Raw genomic sequence first — 13,684 nt, 5'->3', positions numbered from 1 at the left:
CTATTGTGTCACCCACTACAGTGTCAGTGCAAACGTGACTGCAGGCCTGCCATTGCAGTCTGGCCTTGGCTGTTCAAAACTGCACATTCCACCTGTCAGAATAACCCTTTTGACAAGCCTAAACCTCTCCTTTTAAATATTAATAAGTCACTCTTACGTAGGCTTTATTGCCCAAAAGGATGGGTGATAGGTTTTCACCAAAAAAACGATATGTAAATATTTAATGTTAAACATGTTTTTGAAAATGTCTCAATACTTATTTTCACCATTTCAGGTTTGACTGTTCCATAGGGAAGCAATTAGATACAGTATTACATTTAATAATGTTATCTCTGGCAGAAAACACTCACAAATTTAATTTCTGGACTTTTGGAAATAGTTATCACAAGTCTAATTCAATGTTGAAGGCAGATTTTTTATAACTATTTTGGAAAAGATACTTTTAGAAAGTAAACTTTTCCCTGCCTAAACTCACTGGAGGACCATTTTCAAAAGCTCCAATTGTCACCTGGCAACTGAATAGTGCCCTTAATGAGGTGTGAAAACTGCCTCAAATAGGCCTTGGTTATAGAAAGGTTGACCAACTGGGCTGTGCCCAAGAATATGTGCTGGAACTTGATTAACTAAAAGGAAACCTACTCTTTTGCATTTAAATATTAGCTGACACCTGGGCAGGGCCTTTATTTTTGCACCCAGTCTGGCAGGCATCAATGCCAGTGGGAAAGGAGCTACCTCAGAACTGCTTGAAGGGACCACAAGGGAGGGTTGCTAATTTCCCTGGTCACACTTCTGGGATGGACATACAGGCTCAGCACAAGAGGAGAAGGATTTCACCATCTTGGATTTGGACAGCAAGGTGCCCTGTAGGATTGTTTTTGCATTACAGCACACAGACATTTCTACAGACTTCTGCCAGGCATAAATGTGGCACCCTTTGGTGCTTACTTCAGAACACTACTGGACCTGTGGAGGACAGGATAGGATTGCACCTGCTGTTGAGATCCGTGAGGAGATCTGAAAGGCTAGACCTGCTACCAGTTACATCCAGAAAAAAAGTTGTGGACTTCAAGGGTCAGAAGGCTGACCTCCTGTTAAGCTAAAGGGTCACAACAAGCTACAACGAGGCCTTTTCCCAGCTGACCAGTTACAACGGGACCTTGCTGGTGGATTTTGCTGGAGGGAGTCTTGACGCCCTATGTTCTGTTCCTGAGGTCTTGGGACTGTTGGCTGTATGGAAGACTGGGGACTTAAAAGCATTTTGGCTTCAAAGACCTCTGGAGGACTGGAAAAAATCTGCCTAGTCAATCAGATGAAGGTGCTTTGATTCTGGACTAAAGATTCACATTGCTCCTACTCTGAGCTTTTATACAGTAGCAAATCCATTTCAGCAGTACAGCGCAGGGAAGGTATCTGGACTCATGGAGCCCTGTTCACATACAGCTTGCAGTATTGTACCCCTAGAGGACTCCGATCTCCAATAATGTGAATATGGCCAAACGTACAAAACTGTACCAGGTGAGTACACCAAATATTTCAGCTGGCGAAGGACCTTCTTTGGGCATGAATTTTGAATTTCTCCCACTCTGAGCTTTCCTGCCAAATGTCAATTGCTTTACAGGGGCCATGTCCAACAGCTATCCAGACTTGTGAAGCTATTCTTGGCCACAGCCTGCTGCGTTGCCCTGCTGAGGATTTTTAACATTCATTCCAAAAACTTAGGGGCTGATTATAATGGTGGGTGGTTGGACTGCTGGCTGTTATTGCGATGGTCAGGAGACCACTTGACAAGCAGGCTGCGGTCTGACAGCCATGTCACTATGTGACCATTACGCTTGAAAAGGGCGGAAGCACATGCTGCCATGAAAAGGAGCACTCATGCACGCCGATGGACCGTGTGCCATGCACTGTGTGATGCATGGTACATGGTGCATGGAGGTGAGCGGGGGCACTACATGTGCACCCTAGGCCCCTTTGCAGTGGACCACGAGGTACAGGCCCTGTTTAGGGCCCTCAATATTCTTTTCTGACAGCCTATAACTGGCAGTGTTGTTGCCATGAACAGGCTCTGGGAAAGGGGCATCCAAATCCCGACAGTGGTTCCTGGCTTGGCACAGCTGCCATTAAGGGCCGCGACTCCGACCGCTAACCCGTTGGGATCTGAAATCCTGGCAACGTCAGCGATGTGGACTCACACCATATCGGGTCTGACCGCCAGCATAATAATGCAGAGGTTGGACTGAAGGGCTGTCATTTGATAGGACCGTCACCAACGGTCTGTTGTGCTGGTCCAACTGATATTGTAATCAGGATATAAGTTAAAAAGTGAAACTTCTGACCAGGTCAAACATGATTTCTACTACTGACTACTAACTGTGTCTGGGAAGGTTGCATTGCAATTGGATGCACTTGCAGGAAGCATCTCCTGAACAGGTTTTATGATTGGCAAAAAGCTCAGAGTTATATCAACTTGAAACTTTTGCCCATCCAGTCACACCTCGGTTTAGGTGATTTGGATGGTTGGTCCCAGCCCTTCAGAGGTCTGGAAGTCCAATTTCTTTTTTAAGTCTCAACTTCTCAAAGATCATTGAAGACATCCAACTGGACACAGCCAAGGCTTGCAGGACCCCAGGGTCAGCACTTAGGGTTCAGAGGTAATCTTGCAGAGCCCATAAGCAGGTCAAGTCCAGTCAACTGAAACTGGTCATGTGGGCACTTCAGTAGCCACACAGGAGGTTAGCCATTGAACCTTTTTGTTCTGATTAAAAGCAGTCACAGTTCCAGCCCTTCAGGTATCTTCACAGGTTTCAAACATCAGCTGCAGTCCTTTTTCTGTTCTTCCAGAGGTTCAGAATGTGTTCTGAGGCGTTAGTGGTGAGGTACATTTTATACAGCTCAGTGGCTAGTGGCTGAAGTTGACTTCTGAACAAAGGCTAACTACTGAGAAATAAGATCTCAGCTGCAACCCTATTCACTTTTATAACACACTCTCTTTATCTTACTGAATGGTATCCCAGAGTGCACTACTCTAACCGAAATCCAAGATTGCATAGACATTCTATCCATGGGGGAGGCTGCGTGCCCGTCAGGGTTGTGTTTACGAAATGTGGGATTGCCTCCTCCTAAGCAACACTAAATTGTCTGTGAGACACCTTCCCCTCTCCCTGCACTGGTGCCCAACTGGCCACCTTGAGCCTCAGTAACAAAGACTGTTCTTTCCTCAGGTCTCTGCTGACACCAAACTATATGTAGGCAAGTTTTGCCTCTGTCCTTTTCAAATTAAAGAAGTTCCTCAAACCTTCTGGGCTGCTCTTCCTAAATTGTTATGTGTGACACACTCTCCATCCAGTCCATCCTGTCAGCAGGCCTAAGCCAGTGTCACTGCTCTGAGAACTGTTTTCACACCTTGTTATGGTCAATTATTGGAGGGCAGCTAACACAAAGTAGCACCAAGGAGTTTCAGGCAGTGAAAAGGTACTTTCCTAAAATTACTTTATCTAAATATGTATTAAAAATATAACTTCATCATTGGTTTTTGATTTTTAATAAATATTAACAAAAAATAGTGGTGGAATCAATTCTATGGCTTGTCCCAAAACCGAAATTTAAATCTCAGAATTATTGTTTTAATTTGTATTCCACATTTCGTCATCGGACTACCCCAGTCCTTCACAGTGAAAATAGCTTTGGATGCTTGTCACTTTAGAGACATTGAATCATTGCCTTTCTACATGTCCCATTTCTACATGTCCCTTGTAGCCATTTGGCTACAAGGTCTACATAAGCGTAACTTGTTGATATTTAAAAGGAAGGATTTTCCCTTGGAAAATTTTTCATTTGAGAGGCTAGGCTGCAGGTTTGAGCTGCAGCAGTCAGGCTACAGTGGCATGACTGACGCTCTGTTTTATTTTAATACACTAGTGCATATTTTTAACTTTCTATTCCATATGAGTATATCTCAACCTTGTACTACAGCACAATTAGATAGGTAAATATGTCAGTTAGGTGTAAGCCAATTTTTTCAGATTTTAGGTGTTAAAGCACATGCATTGGACCTGATGATCAGTGTCCCAGTGCGTAGAATTAAACAAACAGTAGCATCGGTCCAAAGAAAATAGTGGTGGTTCTCCCAAAAAGAGAACTTGCTCACAATCAATCAATCAATCACATTGTTTTTTTTTAAAAAACTTAAGCATTGCACCAGCTTTCCAAGACCAGACCTATTTTCTTTTCCAGTGTAGGTTTCCAAATGTTATTCTACTGACTCTGTTACTGCAGGCATGTATACACTACTCCTACAACCATTCCATTTATGTCAACTTGTTGTGCCTATTTTCAGCTGGATCTGTTAGACTACCATTCTCCCAACATATTATTCTCTGGACACCGGTGCAAACCCAGTTGCATCTCACTTAATCCGCTCACTATGCTCTGACTGATTGAATAAAGGAACATGTACAGGTACATGTTGAAGTGAGAATATCTATGTTGTAGAAACAATAATTGATCTGCTCGCCCTGTTATGTGTGTCGAATATTTTCAGTTTATTTTCTTATTGACCATTTTGTTTATAGTTTGTCATTTCCAAACATGAATGATCTGCTACAAATTATTTTGTTCTTTTGGCTTCATTGTTCCATTTGCTTTTTCAATAATTTGGATTTCCATTCACTTTGACCTTCTCTGTATTACATGTAATTATGTTTTCCATTTTGCTTGTCTTTTCCTTCTCCATTATGTTCTTTTTTTCTTAATTTCTTTTTTTCATTATAACTTACTTGGTTAAAAGTCTTGACTTCTTACTACATCAAATTGCTTTACTTTACATTTCAGTGTCTTAGCGTATGTGTCTTGTTTTCTTTTTCTTTTTTTCATTCCTGTTTTCTTTTGCTGTTCTACTAAGTTTTATCTTTTCTTTTTCATTGTTCTTTTCTATTAGTTTGGTTCTCTGTTCTTTACTTCTGTATGTATGTTTGTTCTCTCCCTCTGAATCCTCTTCAGTTACATCCATGCTGTCTTTAAATGATAAACAGAGAATGTGTTAATTGTAATACATCAAACGATGTATCTGAAATATGTTTCATGTTAAATGTATGAACACTTGTTTCACATATTTATAAATCTTAGATTATTTCCTGTTAATAAATGCCTATTAAGTTACAGCAGCATGTATAAAACGGAATGGTAAACATATTTTTATATCTAAATGCTCCCTTTATAGATTCCTGCATCTTTCACCAAAATCAACTATTTTGGAAAATATTTAGGGACATGTTCTATTAGGCCTAATCCTTTACAATGTGTGACCATTTTAGACACGATAGCAACAACTAAAATAAAGAAAGGCACATAGTAGAGCCAAAAAGCAATTCTAGGCCTATCGTTACTGTTAGACACCTAATTCTGACGTGACACAGCAATAACATTTACTGCCCCTATTAGAATTATGAATTCTCCTGAAACACTATGTATCATCCTAATTTATTTTTGAGAAAATTAGAAAGGACTGAATCAAGAAGACCCATAATTAATAATTGCACCAGTATTATCTTTTTTCTTAATGGGCCCTTTGAGTCCATATCGTATGGGTCAGATTTCCCTGGTACTCCTGGTATCAGTAACTACAGGGTGGAGTAATACTGGCCTAGATCCCATGCCACTCTGAAGAGCCAATGTCTACTTTTATTGATGTTATTGTACACAATGCAAACAGGACAGCGATAATAACCAGGTGAAGAGCATATGTCTACTTTAATCTTCCAATTGCCAATTAAATGACCTCAGTTACAATTTTGGAGAAAACAAATTGCTGTCATTCCTCTGAAACAAGCCTTAAATTAGGTAAGAAATCTGTACATTTGGACACCCCCAAACAAAACATGTCTGCACCATAGATTTTCTTTATAGACCAGTTCAACACAAAAGATGCCCAAGATTCATAATCCAAGAAACCAATTGTGCGCAAATACCAGACCTTTCAAATATGTACCTGTTTGTGTATAGCAAATCCTCAATGTAAAACACTCTAACCCCAATTCCAAATACCCCTTTATGCCATCCAAAAATGTCTGAGGAAGGGAAAGATCTCTAAATCATTGGTATGGTTTAAAATCCCATAGGCTCTATTCACTATAATATACTGTAGGATTACGTCTGGCATAGTACTGATTTCCAGGAGTAATTCCTGGAATATGGGAGTATGTCGGCAGTACTACAGGAGTAAGTCACACTGAATCACGAACAAATATTTGCAATACCCTAAATCTGGTAAGTAAAAGATGGCTGACTAAATGTTGGACCTTAAAAGACAACAAATACAAAGCACGTAACTACCATCACTATGCTGTACTACAGCGTTGTGGAGAATGATATATAGTCAGTTAAAGCAAGCACCTATGATAAGAAAAAATATTTATTGATATTTATTTATTGAACAAGTTCACTCAATAAATGAAAACTGAAACTCCCTTGCATCTACCAGAAAAATAGTACCAAAAGAAACCCGGAACAAACATTGTTCTTGCACGTTGATGTAGATTATGTGTCCTACAACAACAGTATTGTTTTGGGAACTGATTGGCTAACCTAACTGTTCCTCCTGTTGTAAGAAAAACTGGGTAACTGTGGCGAGGTGAAAAAATGGTGGACTAGTGCATACTATTAAAATACAAACTACGTATACAACTCGTGAAAATGCACCATTAATACATAGGTTTTCATAATTGTGAATACATATCTATTCAGAACTGGCATTTTTAAAACTCAAGTGAAAGTCAGAGCAGTGCTCTGAGGATTTTCACAGTTGCATCACATGACATATCATAATTTAATCAAAATTCTTTCCCCTGCACTTTTCCCACTTATTTGTTTCTATCTGTATACTTTCTGGCTATGAATCAAACAACGGGGATAAGGTGATGGGAGGAAAGCCTGCAAAATATCTAACCACTGGAACATTGCTAGGGATAGCATTCCAGCCTGTCATTTTTTGCCCAATGCACCACTCTAGACAAAGGTCCACCTTTTGCAAATCAGTACTGACCCTGCTCTTCATTGGAACAGTTCATCCTAATATGCCAGATGAGCCCATCCTCCAGAAAGGAACACAAGCCACCCTGACCAGTTTAGACCTTGTTAGGCCTCAATAATGATGTATAGTTTGGGTCGTACGGCACAGTGTGCAAGGGCCCCATATCTGGCCAGACACTCGCCACTTGGGGAATAACATCGAAAAGAGAGATAGGGTGACACACAAGGTTTTAGAGTAAGGTAGACAATTATAAATACACACAGAGAGGGGTTGGGGCATTAAAGTCTGGCCAGACACTCGCCACTTGGGGAATAACATCGAAAAGAGAGATAGGGTGACACACAAGGTTTTAGAGTAAGGTAGACAATTATAAATACACACAGAGAGGGGTTGGGGCATTAAAGTTCTGCAGTTATCAACAATGGTATCTGGCAAAGTATTATAAACTGCTAACGGTGCAATTAACCTGAAGTACAGCCCCTCTATACTCCAAAAGGAAACCAACATTTCCAAATTACTTGTATCATTGGTGGTTCAGTGCTCAAAATTTGACAATTATATCATGCATGTAACAAGTACATATCAAAAATGTTCTTGAGTTCAAAGACTATTTATTTGTTTTCTTCTTTAAGATATCCTCACATCAACAGCCAGTAGCCACAGTAGCCATAGCCAACCTGTTTTGTCATACAGGGACTTCTTCAGGGCTCTGACAACTTTGGTCCTTCATAGTAGTATTATGTACAAATGCTCGGGGATTTTGACATCCAGTAAAAGTATCCAAATTGGAGTGCATGTGCTCCTCAACGAAAAATATGCATGGCGTCTATTTCAGTGGATAGAGAAACCTATTGGATATGTGTTTGTTACATGCATGATATGTAATCATTGCGGACATTCATGCTGAGGAAGGTCAAAAAAACACATTTAAATACAAATGTATCAATTTGATATCATTGTCAAATATTGAGTATAGAGGAAGACGGGTGGGGAACACAGTGGGGTGATGTAGAGAGAAAAGGGGTAAGGTAGAAAGAGAGATGAGAGAAAAGGGTGGACAAATAGAGAGAAAGATAGAAAGGATAGTCAGAGAAGTAGAGAGAAGAACACAATGCATAATGAGGTACTGAAAGATAGTTGAGGTAAAGAGAGTAGTAAGGCAGAGAGAAATGTAGATCTAGAGGGGTGCAGGGTAGAAAAAGATCTGTTTTGGAGAGAAAAAAGGAGTCAAAAGACAGAGGTGATGCAGTGAAAGATAGTTAGAGAGACAGGAGTAGGTAGCGGGTTAGTAGTGGGTTAGAGACAGAGTGTGTAAAGAGAGAAAGGGAGAGCAAGAGGTAAAAGTGAACTGAGATACAGGAGGTATATTGAGAGATGAAAGAGGGTGGAGGAAAGCAATGAAGATAGAAAAAGATAGAGAAAGACGATGTAGTAGGAAAGGGGTTAATGTGTGAGAAAGGTGAAGTAATGGGGACAGAGGTGGATAAAGAAAACAGATATATAGAACTGATGAAAAAGGTGGTGGAAAAGGAGTTGTTATTGAGAGAGTTGTAATTCCGAAAACAGTGGTAAAAAGTAAGGGGTGAGTGAAATAGAAATCAAATGGTGAAGTAAATTGAAAGGTTCAATAGTGGGAGAAAATGATGTGATACAGGGAGATGAGGTTCAGAGTGAGATGTTAATTATCGAGAGCAGTGTGGCAGAGTAAGGCGAAGATGTGGGTGGTCAGATAGAGAGTGGTGCAAGAGAAAAGTATAAAAGAATAGAATAGACATGTGGAACAGAGATGATGAATAAATGGATGGAGATAGAGGCAGGTGAAGAAAGAAGAGGGCGGAGACAGATAGGTGACGTAAATGTAGACGAGATGCAAAGAAATTAAATGGAAACAGGGATTTGCATTGAGATAGAGAGATGGGACAGGAAGGCAGACGTATATTTTTAGATGCAGAACGTTGTAGAAAGATATAAAGTTGTGAGAGTGGTGAGCCAGGTGGGCAGAGGAGGACTCCTGAGGGAAAGCTGTTTGAGTGGTTAATACAAGCAGGCAGAGAGAGGTGTAGTTGCGAAAGAGATGACGTATACTGAAATGAGGTAGAGAGAGTTGAGATTTGGAGATTGAAAGAGAGAAGAAGAAAGAGGAAGATTAGGTTAGGTAGAAGTTGTGAGGTGAAGTTATGAGAGAGGTACAACTCACGTAGTGTAGCCTGAGAATGAGAAAATGGTGGAGAGTAGAAATATTCAGAGAGAGGGGTAGATGGTGAAATGCAATAGATAGAAGGTTAGGAATCTAGTGATTGGCGAGGGAGAGATGCAAGGTTCAACAAGATAGCAAGGCATAGAGAACGGTTGGGGAAAATGTGAGGTTTAAAGACTGGGAAGTGGTACAGGGAGAGGTAAGGTAGACAGAGGGAACATATGTTACAAGGATTCAGAGGAGTTGAGTGAGAGGTAAAGAGGAGTAGGGTTAGGGAGATAAGAGAGCAAGCAAAATGTGAGGATATAAAATGAAGTAGAACAGAAAGGGAGGCAATAAAGAGGTGTGGATAGGAAGAGAGAGCCAGAAGTGGAGATTGTCAGAGATTGGTTTAGAAGCAGGGATCGATAAATGTGCAAAGGTGAGAATGGAAAATTGTCCCTAATTTTTTAAATAGTAACATTTTGTATGTATAATACTCTGGCATTTACACGTGTGGTTGTTATAGCTAAGGAACACTTTCCATAGGAAGAATATTTTTTGTTTTGCTAATACCTTTGGTGCTGTTTTATGAATTTTCACAAATCATACCAGAAAAAGCTCTTCGAACTCTGCTCCTTTCTGGAAAGATTTGGGAGCTGAGAAAAAGAGGGATCTCAAAACACATTTTCCTCATATTATTCCAACAAATAATTTTAGACTGCACCATAGCCAAAGCGGTTGGATGAAAGACACCAGATTACGCAGAAAGCTGGATCACTACCCAGCTATGTGCTTTTGGGATTTAGCATAAGACCATTTAGTAGTTCTGGAGATCTTGAGGCTACAAAAAGAGATAAAAAAACAAAAGCATTCTGACTGGCCAAGCAGGCTTTTTCTCCTTTGAGTCATTTAGCTCCAGCAGGGTCAATGTCTTGCAGGGCTAACATATATCCCATGAAAGCAAGCTGTCTGATTGGTGGGTCATAACTTCAGAAAAAATATAGCATCTGCCATTACAAGACACAAGGAAGGGTAGGGTGTACCCTGACTCACAGTCCATGTTGGATTGGGCCCAAAATGTGCAGAAAATTGTGACTCCCATGAGCCCAGGAACCACAAACAAAATGTCGGTGAGTGTTCATGGAGGGTTGGCATCCAGAGGACGTTCGAGCATTGGGGTGTAAGACACCTGTAAGGAGGAGATGCAGGCTCTGTGTCCAAACCCCTCTGGGCATGGCCGGGAGGGGGTGGGATTTGAATATCGAAATCATATCTTACTTTACATTTAAAAAACTCCAAATTCTATGAAAAAAACCAAAGGCAATTGCCATGCTCTGTTTATAACTTCACAGTTTGCTTCATTCATGACAGGTTCAATAACATCATTGATGACACAACTGATACATCTCAAATGACATCATTGATAACAAAACTAGCAATGATGGGGGGACAAGTTCTAGTTAGATCAACAAACTATAACCAGTGATTTTCAGTTTTTATTTTTCGATTCAAATGTTATGGTTTAGCTGACATTTTCATTTAACTATAACATTGCTTTTCACCATTTAAAAGAAGAAAAAGCACAGAAAATGATCATTTATATATTACTAACATCAGTAGATCTTTGACCTCTGTAGACTTTAGATGCCATCAGTGATAAAATATGTGCAGTAATAAGCAGAGCATCATAGAGGTACAGGTTATGCTGATGTCTGTTAAGTATAACTGGTGAAGTTCAGTGTTTTCTTTGCTTTAAAAGGGTTGTTTTTTCACTTTTAGAAGTCCTAGTATAACTTCAATTTAAAATGTGGTTTCTTTCTGTGAATTTCTATGTTGTTTTTAAAGAAAAGTAATATATTAATATGATACATTTACTGCTAATTCCCTGCCACACTTCAGCCAGGCCCTCTGACCAGCCCCCTTGGGCAGTCATCCCTCAACCATGCATAACAAAAAACACTAATATTGACCAGTTATACATAAGTGACATCAGTATAATTTGCACCGCCATAGAAATCATACACCATCAGTGATGCAATATGTGCAGTCATAAGCATTTCTTACTTATTTTAAACGTTATGTCCGTTGCAAGCCATAAAATCACATGAAATAAAACATACATAAAACATTTGGCACTTACAGTATAAATGTGTAAAATTCTGTGCAATATTATAACCAATGAAGCAACCTATGACTCCTTGCTATGAAGAGGACTCCTACAGCGTAGGGATTTCATGCAATGTGTCTGGGAGTGCCTGGTACCACCCTAGGCTTGAATTAATCATAGGCATCATTGATAATCTAGCTATCTTGAAGCTAGAAGAGCATAGCTTTCTGGGCAATAAAATAGCTTAATCACCTATTAAAATGTTAAAGAGAATATAAAAACTCTAAAAACGATCCTGTTATCCAACAAGTATTAGCCTTCCTATTCTCAACGATTGTACAGCTGCCATGTTACTGTTCGTCACTATACAAGTTTATTTTTAGGGATACTCGACTTGTACCTTTTTCTCCACACACTCATAAGAAAACAAGAGAGAGAAAAGATTGACAACCTGCATGCGTCATATCTCAGAATCCGGAGTACTTCCTTATGTTCCATAACCTCCAATTTCTGACAGAGCAGGATAATCCAACACCTCCTTTAGGACATGTAGATTGGGCAGAAGAAAAACATGTGCTCAATGGTTTCTTTTTTGTTCCCCATAGGCCGAGCAATGTAACTCTTTTGCCCATGGTACACTCTCCCACATTGCAGTAAAGGCCTGGACAGGTAAAGTTCCAATTGAAACTGAAAGTAGAGACGCCAGGCTGGTGGAGGTTCTATTTCATCCAGGAACCCTTAGCTGTGAGAAAGGCATTTATTAGAGTTCCATGGCTCGGCTGGCAATGCATATGATTATCTTTGTTTTGCCAGTATACAGTTTTAATGTGTAATTGGAAACAGCCTTGGCCTGGACCGGGGCATTCCATAGACCCACAAGGCTGATGGCTATTAGTCTACCCTTTACATGCTTTAGCTATGGAAGTCTGCTAGAGCCCACTTGGGACAAGATTTCATCTAACCCCTTTCAATAGGTAGATTGCTAAGGGGTAGCCCAGATCCTCCTCCGATAAGGTATGGATGCCCAGTACCAGTTGTCGGAGATATTTCTGGCCCCAGTCCAGACTAAGTGGAAGCAAAGAGTGCTTACTGGTAAACTGACCAGCTGTCACATAAAGCGATTTTCCACCAATTCCAATGAGGTCGTACCCTGAGGTCCCTAAAGCTCAGCACTACAGGTAGCAGTCCCAGGGCTTTAAGATTGTAAATTTGGATCGCTGGTAGAATAGGGTGATAGTGTGAACTGTGTGAAATTTTTAGAATGCCTCCCACTACTTGATCAGTTTTTAATTGTCGCTGTGTAATGAGAGCTTGCCACCCCAAGTGATCTGTAAGTATGAGGCCTATCAATCAATAAATCAGTCATTAAATCAATCAGAGTACTTGTAGAGCGCGCTACTTACCCGTGAGGGTCTCCAGGCACTGAGGGGAGGGGGGTGCTGCTACTGCTCGAAGAGCTAGGTCTTGAAGAGTCTTCGGAAGGCGAGTAGGTCTTGGGTCTGCCTTATGTGGGTAGGGAGGATGTTCCAGGTCTTGGCGGCAAGGTAGGAGAAGGATCTGCTGCCGGAGGTCGTTTGTTGGATGCGGGGGCCATCGGCGAGGGCGAGGCTGGCAGAGCAAAACTGGCGGGTGGGAGTGTAGAAGCTGAGACTGTTGTTCAGGTAGGCTGGTCCGGCGTTGTGGAGTGCTTTGTGTGCGTGGGTGGGGAGCTTGAAGGTGATCCTCTTGTCGATAGGGAGCCAGTGTAGGTCTCTCAATTTGGGGGTGATGTGGCTGTGGCAGGGGACGTTTTGGATGCGTTGTAGTCATGGTATGTGTTTGGCTGTGATTCCTGCATAGAGTGCATTGCCATAGTCCAGTTTGCTGCTGACGAGGGCCTGTGTCACTGTTCTTCTTGTTTCGGTCTGGATCCACTTGTATATCCTGTGGAGCATGCGGAGGGTGTTGTAGCAGGAGGAGGAGATGGTGTCAACTTGCTTAGACATGGAGAGAGAGGAGCCGAGTATGAATCCTAGGCTGTGTGCATAGTCAGTGGGTGTTGGTGCTGTTCCCAGTGTGGTCGGCCACCAGGAGTCGTCCTAGGCTGAGGGGTTGGGTCCGAGCATGAGCACCTTCATCTTGTCTGAGTTCAGCTTCTGCCGGCTGTTCCTCATCCAGTCGGCGACGGCCTTTATTCCCTCGTGGAGGTTGCTTTTGGCGATGTGTGGGTCCTTGGTGAGGGAGAGATTGAGCTGGGTGTCGTCGACCTAGGAGATAACGTTGAGGTCCTGATGGCGGGCCAATTGTGCGAGTGGGGTCATGTAGATGTTGAACAGCGTTGGGCTGAGGGATGAGCCCTGGGAACGCCGCAGATGATGTCGGTTGCTTCGGA

Source organism: Lissotriton vulgaris, chromosome 4_1 (assembly GCF_964263255.1).
Source record: "Lissotriton vulgaris chromosome 4_1, aLisVul1.2, whole genome shotgun sequence".
Lineage (NCBI taxonomy): Eukaryota > Metazoa > Chordata > Amphibia > Caudata > Salamandridae > Lissotriton > Lissotriton vulgaris.
Note: the sequence above shows the minus strand (reverse complement) of the source record.